Source organism: Benincasa hispida, chromosome 11 (genome assembly GCF_009727055.1).
Source record: "Benincasa hispida cultivar B227 chromosome 11, ASM972705v1, whole genome shotgun sequence".
NCBI classification, from domain to species: domain Eukaryota; kingdom Viridiplantae; phylum Streptophyta; class Magnoliopsida; order Cucurbitales; family Cucurbitaceae; genus Benincasa; species Benincasa hispida.
In genome coordinates this window covers 80,743,899-80,756,624 of record NC_052359.1, presented here as the reverse complement: position 1 = coordinate 80,756,624, position 12,726 = coordinate 80,743,899, and the positions used below count along the sequence as shown (strand labels likewise).

Genomic DNA, 12,726 nt, shown 5'->3' with positions numbered 1-12,726 from the left:
GATTCCCATTGCCAACTATTAGAACTATTCCACTAAATTAAGTATTCACCAAGATTTCCAATCTAATTGTAATGAAGAAAAATTTGGATAGTGAATCATTATTCAACTATCAAGGTGTGAACCAATATTCTCCACCAAGAACTTAGTAAATCAAATTTACTTATTCTTATTTTTCTTCCTTTTGAGATATTTCGAAAATTTCTCATAATGTGACATCTCAAACTAATTTGAAACATTTTCCTTATCAGATTTAATAATTATGATTTTCTTGGACTCAGATAATGCTTAACTTTGGAGATCATATAGCTTTCCATGACTCCAACATATAATATGTTTCGTCATGACTTTATCTTAAAATTCAGACACATCATATGTTATTTAGATAATAAAAGTAAGTTATCACTGCAAAGATTATTCATGAACATTTCATGAATTGGCAAGAATTCATAATTAAAAAAATTAGAACCTTGGAAAAAAAATGACATAACTTTGAATTATATAAAACATGTTAATTGACTATATGCAATAGATTATCCATTTTGATTCAGCCTTGAAAGTAAAAGAATAAACCCAATAAATTTAACAGAAACTCATTAAGCAATGAAGAAAATTTGCATCAAGCATCAAGTAGAAACATATCAATTATCGAGTATCTAGCATCGAGGATTTGACAGAATCTTTCTCAACCATTGCTTCATCTCTCAGTGTTGATCTTGAGTAATTGGGCCTAGAGAAGTTTGAATAACCCAACAACTGCTTTGATTTTTTTGGATATTTGATGGTTAGTGCATAAGCTAGTGTAGGGGAAAGACAAATTGAGAGCTTTTTCATGTCATTCTGGGTTCCTAGAACTTAATTAGAAGGTCTTTGAACTCACTCTTGCATGAATAAGTTTAGAACTAATTTTAAATTGTGCTTCATTGACTGATTATGAATTGATTTCAATGTTGATTGCAAATTAAATCCTAGAAGACTGTTGAGGCTTGAGTAATGAACCATGTAATTTGAATGACATATCATTTGTATGATAGTTTGCTTTATTTTACCTTACTCGAGGATGATAAAAAATTAAGTTAGAGGTGTTAAATAGCATCCATCTATGGGCTTAAGCAGGCTTCTAGAGAGTGGTTTGACAAGTTTTCACACGCTTTGTTGTTACTTGGGATCAAACAACCGAAGTCTGATTATTCTCTATTTTTCAGACGTGTTGGAACTTCCTTTGTTGTCTTACTAGTTTATGTTGATGATGTAATATTGACTAGTGCATTTGTTGAGATTACTAATGCTTGCTCTTAAAGTATATTTGAACGATGTTTTAAGCTAAAGGATCTTGGTAGTATTCAATATTTCTTGGGACTTAAACTTTGATATTTCTCGATCTACATCCACTCTTCCAAGCGCCTCTTGGGATTTCGATTAAAAAAAATCTCCTTTGACTATTTCCACGATGAGAGTCGAACCGCTACTTTGTTCCTTTTATGGATTTAAAGGCAAACTCGATCCTTTCCACATATTAGGATCCAACCATTACAATATTTTTTTTGAAACTTTAAATCATACAATAAAACTCTCTAAAAATAGTGAGTAATACAAGTTTGAGCTCACACACTTTAATTTTCACAATATAATAGAAATTTCTCTTAAGAATAAGATGAAGAGAAAGAAAATTGAAAGCTTGTAGAGAAAGTAACAATGGTGGTTTTTTTTTTTTTTTTTTTTTTTTTGTTAATTTTGAAAACTGTAAAATGTGAAAAGTTGAAAGAAGATGAAGTATAAAATGAGAGAGAAGCGGGGTAAAAATTAGATTTTAATTTGGGTTATTGGATTGTTCAAAAAGTTAAATTGAATAGTGGAGATTTAAACACAACTATATGTTAGACATAAACAAAAAATAATATAATAATATATATCTTTCAAAATCATTTCTTTTAAAATCCAACAAAAAAAAAAAAAAAAAACAAGAGTCTATCATTTGTTAGAAAATAGTTGTTAGACACAAATATAAAATAATATTATATTCATTTTTTTTATTTAACAAAATCATTTTTTAGAAAATCAATTTCTTTTAATTCTCTTTTCTTTCAATAAAAACTAAAATTCTCCAATTGCAAATTTAAAGCCCAATTTTTCACTCACTCTATAGTTCCATTTGGCACTCTCTAATTGGTCCATTTTGATGATTAATTCGCCACATCACCGTCTTGGGTTGTTTTTCGTCAAGCTTATTTTTGCTATATCTTTTTCATCCAAACTCCGATTTGAGTGATTGAAAAGGAGTCAGAATTGTATCCCTACCTTTTTTTTTATTATACTGAAAAACAACTTGGATGGAATAACTAGTTGTATCGTTTAACAGAAATATTTGGATGGAGACAAACTGTAATAATGAAACTAGTTCTTAAAAACAATATAATTTTCAAACAAAAATGTCAGGATGGCCGAGTGGTCTAAGGCGCCAGACTCAAGTTCTGGTCTTCGTGAGAGGGCGTGGGTTCAAATCCCACTTCTGACATTTTTATTCTTATATATAGAAAAGAATTGCTTTTCGCCCATTTGAAACAATTCTGAATTTTATAGCAGACATGACTCAATTTAATGGTTATTAAAACGATCTCTAATTCCATAAATCATCAATTAAACAAACCATATGAAGGAGTACCCTTTTTTTAACAAATGTTAATATTTGTTGGTTTTACTGTTTAGAGTTTTATAGCAAAACTGAAATATTCTTCTTGATCAAATTAATCATGAGCGGACTTAATTGTATAAGTATAATTAACTTGTATAGTTTTATGAGAGAAATACAAATTTGAAAAATATAATTCAAATAATTAATTATATATGATTGATATACGTTGTTAAAAATTCATATGAATATGATTCATATTAAATTTTATATTTTATATGAGATGTATTATAATATGAATAAAGAATTCATTATATTATTATATGAATGTGATAATCATATAAAACACTGTAGGTTAAATTAATAATGACTTTTGATCATATATTATTACCTTAGGTTATTTTGAAAAAAAATAATAAAATATAAGTTTGTGTTATATCTGCTGATAAACATTAACTATATTATTATATATATTATATGTGATACAACAATATAGTTCTTATATTATATACATTTGATCATTCCTTCTTAAACTACTTGCAACATCAAGTTCCCTTGTTCTTAGTGGCATGATATTATATGCAATCAGTTAGATGTCGATGTTCCCTTCCAGTTCTTCAATGCATTTTTTTATTTCCCTATAGGATTATATGTAAAAGATTTAGAAATCACGATCATGCTTCATTCTCATCTTCTATTTTCTCCCCAAGATATCTCTAAAATTCATCAGCAATCTTTTTTGAAACTCATCTAGATTATCAACAAGTGATTTTGAAATGAAATCCATTTTAAAGGTGAAAATTTCCCCTAAAGGTACATATTTATTAGGAAGATCTCTAGTATGGCAATATAAGTCTTCCTCAACTTGTCCAAATCCTATAGCCTATCTCTTGATTATGACTTGCCTTAAACATTATCCACTAAGGTTTAGGGACTAAACATACCATAAGCTGCCAGCTCCCAGTCATTCCTTTTCTTGAGTTGTCACACAGTGCTTGGGCAAGAAAAATATGAGATGGATTCAAGAAGAGCCCTTAGTGAGCCGTTGTTGATCAGAGACATGAACTCTATATATTATTGCTTCCAAAGGCCAAAGTCTCCACTTACATCGAAAATTTCTCTTATCTCATCTCTAGCTAATGTCAATTTTAGTGTGAATCTTCAATTGTAATCCAAGAACTGAAATGTTTAAAAAAAGTGATCTTTTGCTCTGATACCAATGTTAGGCTACTTCCTTATTTCAAGCCCATGTTGCTGAGGAGACCGATCTAAGTGAGAGGGTAGGTTGAAAAGAAAGGCTCTGATGAGCCACGCCTTTCAATCTTCTTGACTACATGGTAAGAATCACATATCGCAGATCTGAGGAAAATCAGTGGAGAGACCGAGTTGAATTCCTTATCAGGTAAATAACAACTTACTTTATTCTCTCTCTCTCTTCTACGGGTCGAAGCTTCAACTCATCTCTAATCTATTGTTCTTGTGACTAAATTTTCGCAGTGGAAAAAAAGAGAAATCAAGCATGCAATGGAAGAAGAGAAAGAGAGAAGAAGAGACCAACAACAAACATGTACGTGGTTCGCCAAATTGAGCCTACATCCAAAGAAGGGAGAATCGTTAATTGAAGACGTTACAGAGATACATTTTTTATATTTCTTTACAAGATCGCATAACAAAAATGGTCAAGGTTGTTTTCTTCGATCTTGAATGATAAACCTATATATATATAACTACAAATTTGTTATGTTGTCTGTTAAAAAAATAAAACAATAGTCGTTGAGCTATTTGAGATTTTTTTTCTTCAGAACCAATTACCAAACATCATTTCGTTTAGAATTGGCTTAAGTCCTCATGTATATCATTCATCCCAAATTCATCTTTCAGAGTCTCATTGATGTTTCTAAGCTTGGTAGGAGAAGTGTGAAAAAACATTTCCCATTAGTTTAGAAATTCCACTTTCTCCTTTTTGCATGCAAAGATATCTATATTTAAATCATACCTATTCTGTTTACTTAAACGATGGTTCTTTTGAACGACTAAATACCGAAATCATCTCACATCTCAGTTTCTTCTGAAGTCTGAGGTTACTATTTTCACAATTTTGCTGGTAGAGAGGAATAAGAGTGTAAATGTCATTGGCATAGAGATGCACACCGTGAAAAAAACATCTTGATTTCATATTTTCCACTTTGATGATCAAACTTTGCAGATTCATCAATAACAACATTGATAAATTTCATCACAGTACGAGTGCGCTTGTTAAAATACGATAAGCAAGATTATTTGATGAATATCCAAGAAAGATTCTTCATTTGCTTTGGAATCCCATTTTTTCCTAGCGTCTCGATTAGAAAGAATATAACAAATACGTCCCGATAAGTGAAAATATAGCAAATAGTTCCAAACACGTGAAAATACTTAACATTTGGCTTGCATTCTTTCTAGATTTCATAGTTTGTAGTAAGAGTACCTGGACAAATATAAATTCGGTTGTGGACGTGGCAAGTAGTAGTCAAAGCCTTTGCCCAAAAATTCAAAGGAACACTTTTGGTGTGCAACATTATCCTGGCCATTTCCTGGAGAGTGATTCTTTCTTTCAACCACACCATTCTCCTGAGAAGTCATAAGGGAGGAAAATTCATTACACTTAGCATTGCAAAAATTCTCAAATTGAGAGTTTTCAAACTCCTTGCCATGATTAATCCTAATCCTTATAATGTGCACCTCTCATTCTCACTGAAGTTGAAGACATAAAGTCTACATACTTGAAATATGTCTGATTCTCTTTGATGGCGTACCTATGTATACCAAGAAAAATCATCAATGTTGATAAAGGCACAATGTTTACCAACTAAGCTCTCCACTTGTATTGGTCCCACCAAATCCATGTGATGTAATTCCATCACACAATTGCTAGTACAAACAGACACTTTCTTATGAGAAAGTTAGACTTGCCTTATAGCTTGATAATCACCGTACACAATTTCACTATATCCAGATAGAGATGGTATACCAAGTATGGCTTCCACAGAAACTGCCTTTTTAACAGAACGAAGATTAACATGACTTAACCATTTATGCCAGATTACAACATCATTGTTTTGAGCTGTGTGACAGACATTAGAACAAACATTAGGAGTCCACAGATAACAGTTATCAGATGAACGCATACTTGTCATGATAGTCACATTATCTACGCTGGTCACCAAGTATTTGTCTTCTGAGAAGTTCATAACAAGACCTGGGTCATATAATTGACTTATGTTGATTAAGTTTGTAGTCAATCCTTCAACAAGAACGACATTTTCTAATCTAGGAAGACATGAATACATCAATTGACCTTTTCTAAGAACCTTTCTTGTTACTCCATCTCCAAAAGTAACATGACCAGATCTACAGGGTTCAATGTTTTTAATTAAATTACACCTATCATCTGTCGTGAGAAGCCATTGTAGAAGTACCAATCCTTTTTAGAAGATGCTAGAAGAGAAGTAGATGTAATTTGGCATCTAATATCAGATTGAAGATGACATTTCTTCACCTTCCACTCCATTTTGTTTTTCTAAACACACCTACCATGGATAAGGTTCCTGAGATGATTCCATAGAGTTACTAATTCTTCTCCTTAAATGATATCAGTAAGGTCAAATATAACCTTCCTTTCCATATTGTCATCCACCTTTTTGTTATAAACTGCTTAGGACGAGCCAATATACCTTCCCTTACTTTAGACATTGGCACAAGCATCAAAGTATCTTTAGTAGGAACAGATCTTTTAAAAAGAAAGGGTTCCCTTTTTAAGAATTGATCTCAAGACTTGTTGAATCCATGCCACGTTTATCAGAATTTTTCTTTCCTAAGGACAAAATCTTGTTGAGATCATTTATGCCAAAGTTGAGCATTTGAACAGATTTCGACATAGTTTCAAGATCAACCTTGGCATCTTTCAAACCCCACATTCACGACACTTGAAGTTTCTTTCTTGAACACCCTGACCACCACTGCCTCCTTTATCACTTTCTATCTTCTTGACAAATTGATTTGTCGGCCTTGAGATATGATTATCGTTGGTGTTATTCAAATCTTTGAAAAGATGGGAAACATAATGGCTTTACCAAATTGTTTTTCCAATAGCAATATATATCCAGTTTTCGTCCATATGTTTGATTTTGCTTGTCGAGCTATCATCATTCACTGAAGACTGTAGAGCAATTCCTTTAAGCTTCTTTTCGGCTTTATCATCAAAAGTCATTTCAAATGTTTCGGCTTTATCATCAAGTATGGTCAGTAGGTACATGGCAAACACTAGTAAACGATATTGGGAAGCAATCAAATGGATACTGAGGTATCTCTGTTCATAAAAAGATGCAAGGATCTAATATAAATATAATGATCCTTCCAATGATGAAGTGTATGGCTATGTTGATGCAGATTATGTAGAGGATTTAGATAGAAGGCGCTCATTACCAGGGTATGTTTTCCTATGGGGAAACAATTTGATAAGTTGGAAGGCTAGTTTGTAGTCTATTGTGGCCCTTTCCACAACAGAGGCTGAGTTTATAGCACTGTCTGAGGCTGTGAAAGAAGGTTTGTGGCTAAAAGGTTTATTAAATGATTTCGACATTACACAAAAAAATGTCATAATATATTGTGACAACCAAAGCATAATCTGCTCATCTAAAAACCAATAGTTTAACAGAAGAACCAAGCACATTGACATCAAATACCATTTTATCAAACAGAAGATTGAGAAAGGGCAAGTTGAGGTAGTAAAGATACATACCTCAGATAATGCTGCTGATACTGACCAAAATAGTTCAACTAAGCAAGCTTGGTTGATGCCTGGACCTCTTCGGGTTTGAGTTACTTGAAAAAGGTTAGCTCAAGTCAGCTCAACAAGCAAAGAGGGAAAGATACTCTAGATGCTTACAAAGGTGGAGATTCATACAGAAAGAACCAAAGACAAGAAAAACGAAGTTGCAGGTGATAACGGGTAGAAATGCACGTTATTACAGCACAAAGATGTAAAACAATGTGAGAATGCAACGATAAAAATATACAAAATCATGTCCAAAAGCGGTAAACTAAGAATATTGCGATTGCATGCGCCCATCGCATAAAAGCAGCTAATGTACTTATTTTGTGCAGGGAAAATTTGTTGGCGCAAGTTAAAATGTGTTCCAAAGAATTCGGCGTTCGCGCGCATTGAAAGATTGCGATTGCAAAGTCATGCGATCTTATGCGTTCATGAGGAGTTGCTCAAGAAGGTGGCCGCATAAAGACGATGCATCAAGGTGAAAGTATAAAAAATCATGATGGGATGGAAACCTAATGACGGTCGAATCCGAATTTAGTTGACAAGCCGTTAACGACACACTGTAGCAAGTACATTCAACTTTTCGATGACCATTAATTGGCGTATCAAAGCAAAAGATTTAATGACCGCCCATCATTGCAATCATTAGAGGAAAAAGCTTCTTCACCTTGAGCTCTATAAATACTGAAGGCCACCATCGATAAACAAGTTCGCCACATAGAATAGAGATCATATACAAGATAGTTAGCCGTTATTCTTATACTTAGAAGACGAAAACGAGCAAGGAGAAGAAGACGTCGAGAGATCATTCCCGGATAGCATGGAAGACTGCCGGGAAGCGCTACAAAAGGAGAAAGAGCCAACACTCGTGGAAGCAAGGATGTTCTTCTGGGAAAAGTTGAAGTGAAAAAACAGTGTAAAAGGCCACGGGAAGCAAGACATTGCTACCGAGCTTCTTGTCTCTACATTCTGTTGTTATTCTCTATTATGCATTTAATCTATAGACAATGGAAATCTCATTTCAACTTATGTTCAATCTTTCCATACTTTTTGATTTTCTTTGCAGCTTTCGACCTCTGTGCACTGCCATTCCTTCGGTAAGGAAAGAAGCAGGTGTCGTAGGAGCGAAGGACAAGTTTTTGAGCCCAACTGCGATCTGGAGATTGAAAGAACGTCCAGAAGAAGACAGAGAGACAACCGCCAACAACAACAAGAGAAACTCTAAAATGGTAGAACAACCGGAAGATAGAGCAGCAAACGCGAACAGCATCATGGCAAACCCCATTCTCCTAGCGAACGACCACAATAGACCTATTCAGGACTATGCGTCACCCAACCTCTATGATTTCTCCCCAGGAATCATGAGGCTAGCTCTGGACAGATCGAGGTTTGAGATGAAGCCGGTTATGTTGCAGATGATTCAGACGGTCAGACAGTTTGGTGGAAGGCATGGCGAGGATCCGCACGCCTATCTCTGGAGTTTCATCGAAATCTATAATACTTTCGTGTTCCCAAACATCTCAGCTGAAGAAGTTTGACTAGTCTCCCATTCTCGCTATGCGACCAAGCAAGGAAATGGGCCTATTCTCTCCAACTAAGGGAGATAACGTCATGGGAACAAGTAGTATAGAAGTTCATGAAGAAATACTTCACCCCTACCGAGAACGCAAGAAGGAGAAAGTTGATTACAAATTTTGAACAGGAAATTGACGAATCGTTCAGCGATGCCTGGGCGAGGTTTAAGAGTCTGATACGAGATTGTTCGCACAATGGCTTACCTGATTATCTCAAGATGGAGATCTTTTATCACGGTTTAAACCCTGCATCGTAGATGTCTGCCAATGCGGCAGCAGTTGGAGGTCTGCTTGACAAAACGTATGATGAGGCTAAAAATATTCTTGATCACATATCAAAGAATCACGAAGATTGGCGCGAAATCAATCAATGAATAAAAATTCGAGAAGGTGAGGCAAACAATGGGTCTATCATATACCTAAAAAATCAAATGAATGCGATGATGAATCTGATACAGGGCATCGCAATCAATAGCCCGAGAACGCAAAGAGGGCAGGTCAATGCAATCGCTTAGACGAGCACGAGTTGTGCCACTGGTAGAGAAGCGCATCCGATTGAAGAATGCTCAAGGAATCTGCAGTCAGTATACTTCATAAAGAACAACCCTTTCTCTGATACATACAACCCCGGGTGGAGAACCCACCTTCTGTCTCTTATACACATCTAGATGTGTATAAGAGACAGGCACAAGGAACCTGCAGTCAGTATACTTCATAAAGAACAACCCTTTCTCTGATACATACAACCCCGGGTGGAGAACCCACCTTAATTTCACGTGAAAAAATAATCTACAAAGTTATCAACCTTTGGTGCAAAAAGAAGGACTGCTAGGATTTTTTCCGTGAATGAACGATCAACCGCAATATCACGCTAAAAGCTCGTAAGCATTGCCATCATCCTCCCTGGAGAACCTATTAAAGCAGTACATTGAAAAGAACGAAACGGTCCTCTAGAGTCGGGCGACTTCTATCTGCAATCTTGAAATCCAAATAGGTCAGATTGCGAACGAGCTGAAAAAATAGACCGCAAGGGACATTGCCAAGCTCAACTGAGCTCCCTCACAACCCGAAGAACACAGAAAAGGAATAATGCCTAGCAGTCTTCTTGATAAGCGACAAGATGACAACAGAAGAAGGGAAAGAATCCATATGGACCAATTTGAATGCGATGGAATCCAAAAACTTGTTAACATATGAATCATAAGAGCCCAAGAAGATGAACTTAAAAGTTGCGTCCACCTCCAAAGCCTCTAGAACACGAAACAAAAGAAGTACAGCTACCACCATTCCTGCAAAAATTGAAAAAGAAACAGAATGATGAAGAAAAGATTGCTACGGTGGTAGTAATGCAAAGATCAAACACTAAAATCCCACCGAAGATGTTCGACCCAGGAAGTTTCACAATACCCTGCTCAATTGAAGGGGCTTACGTCGGTCAAGAACTATGCGATCTCGGGGCGAGTATAAATTTAATGCAACTCTCAATTTCAAACAATTTAATGTAGAAAAAATAACGCCCACAACGGAGAATCTCCAGCTTGCGGATAGATCCCAAGTACGCCCTGAGGGAGAGTTGAAGGATGTCTTGGTCCCAATTGACAATTTTAATTTACCGGCAGACTTCATCATTCTGGATCATGAAGTGAACAAAGATGCACCCATCATATTTGGATGACAGTTTCTATCAACTGGTCGTGCTCGAATTGATGTGCATAAGAGAGAATTCATGATGAGCATTAATCAGAAGAACCTCCAGATTGAGACAATCAAGATCCCAAAAGATCAAGAAAAGGAGAGAAAACCTCTGTGGACGTAAAAGTCCAGATTGAAGAAGAAACAAGCGATCCCTGCATTGATAAGCGACGTAAACTCACCAGGGATGCATTTTTTGAGTATCCTTTTTATACATTTCTTTCATGAACTTACTTTATTTTGTTGTACAAATATTACTCTTTGGAATCTCCAACTCTGTCTTTCATAATTTTTACCCTCTTGATTTTTTAGCAACGATTGTTGTAAACGATTGTGGTGGAGCTACGCGATGACTAAAAAACGCGACCAGTTCATTCAGCCCATCACAATCGGGAAATCAACTCACTGCAAAGAATGATGTGATCACAGATGTTGCGGGCAACAGAGCAAATTTGGGGTTGTATCTTTCTTTGGCTTTTTTCTAAATTTTGCACACTCGCATCTCATTTTAACATTGCTAACTTTATCATCGCATCCTCTTTTGTTTGGCGCAATCATTAAATTTAATTACTTTATTTAGTCACCACAATATTTTTCACAACAATTATGATTTTAATGATGAAACTCATATCTTTATTTCTCATTGCATGTACTAGAATCAACTTAATTTAAGGACGGTCAATTCATGAAATATTTCTAGAAGTTAGGGGTCCACCAACTTTCTTTCAAAATGATCTTTACGAAACTTTTTAAGTGCATCGCATGAATCATTTTAGTCTATCAGCAATGAGGACATTGCTGCGTTTAAATTTGGGGGTGCCAGTATTTATTTTCAACCTTGCTACTTTTAAACATTTGGAAAAAAAATAATAAAAAAAATAAAAAAATTCATAACGTTGAGATTGGATCCTACTCGTAGTTGGATGTCCGCATGACACCCATGGGGGCAAGCCAAAACAAAGGTAGGAATCGTGATCAACGCATAAATCAAGTGATCGCAACTCTGTTGCCAAATATGCATGAGTTTAGACTGAGAAAGAGTGCCTTGCTCGTAGCTGGATGCTCGCATGACACCCATGAGGGCAAGCCAAAACAAAGTCTAGGCACTTAGATCAACACAAGGTCTCAAAAAGAATATCTAAACTGAGCAAGGATAAAAATCATTTGGAAACACTCCAGTTGGAAAAGGTTTTGAAATAAATCATGCAATGTCATGGAAACAAGTAAAGTATTTTTTAAGGTTAAACTCGGTCCCTAAGTTTTAGAAATATTTTAGGAAGAGACCATGATAGAAATTAAGAAGATTTTGGTTCATAAGAATTGAATAAGGCACCTCGAGAAATCTAGGTAAGGAAAAGGCGACTGACTCTCTAAAGAAAATATTTAGTTTATGCTTGAGAACAAGCATTGTTTTAAATTTGGAGGTGTGATAACGGTCAGAAATGCACATTATTATAGCACAAAGATGTAAAATAATGTGGGAATGCGACGATAAAAATATACAAAATCATGTCCAAAAGCGGTAAACTGAGAATATTGCGATCGCATGCGCCCATCGCATAATAGCAGCTAATGTACTTATTTTGTGTAGGAAAAATGCATTGGCACAAGTTAAATTGCGATCTAAAGAATTCGACGTCCGTGCGCATTGAAAGATTGCGATCGCAAAGTCATACGATCGTATGCATTCTTGAGGAGTTGCTTAAGAAGGTGGCCGCATAAAGACAACGCATCAAGGTGAAAGCATAATAAATCATGATGGGACGAAAAGCTGATGATGGTCAAATCCGAATTTAGTTGACAAGCCGTTAATGACACACTGTAGCATGTACATTCAACTTTTCGGTGACAATTAATCGACGCATCAGAGCAGAAGATTTAATGACTGCCCATCATTGCAATCATTAGAGGAAAAAGCTTCTTCACTTTGAGCTCTATAAATACCGAAGGCCACCATTGATAAACAAGTTCACCATATAGAATAGAGATCATATACAAGATAGTTAGCCGTTATTCTTCCT

At 35.3% G+C, this 12,726-nt stretch overlaps 2 non-coding genes across 2 annotated transcripts; one reads left to right on the top strand and one right to left on the bottom strand.

The window, feature by feature from the left end:
• Window positions 1-2,428: 2,428 nt before the first annotated feature.
• TRNAL-CAA lies at window positions 2,429-2,512 on the top strand. The gene has a single exon. It is a non-coding gene; the product is annotated as a tRNA-Leu (tRNA).
• Window positions 2,513-9,108: 6,596 nt separating this feature from the next.
• On the bottom strand, window positions 9,109-9,215 carry LOC120092331. Its single transcript, XR_005486036.1, has one exon. It is a non-coding gene; the product is annotated as a small nucleolar RNA R71 (small nucleolar RNA).
• Between the last annotated feature and the right edge of the window lie 3,511 nt (window positions 9,216-12,726).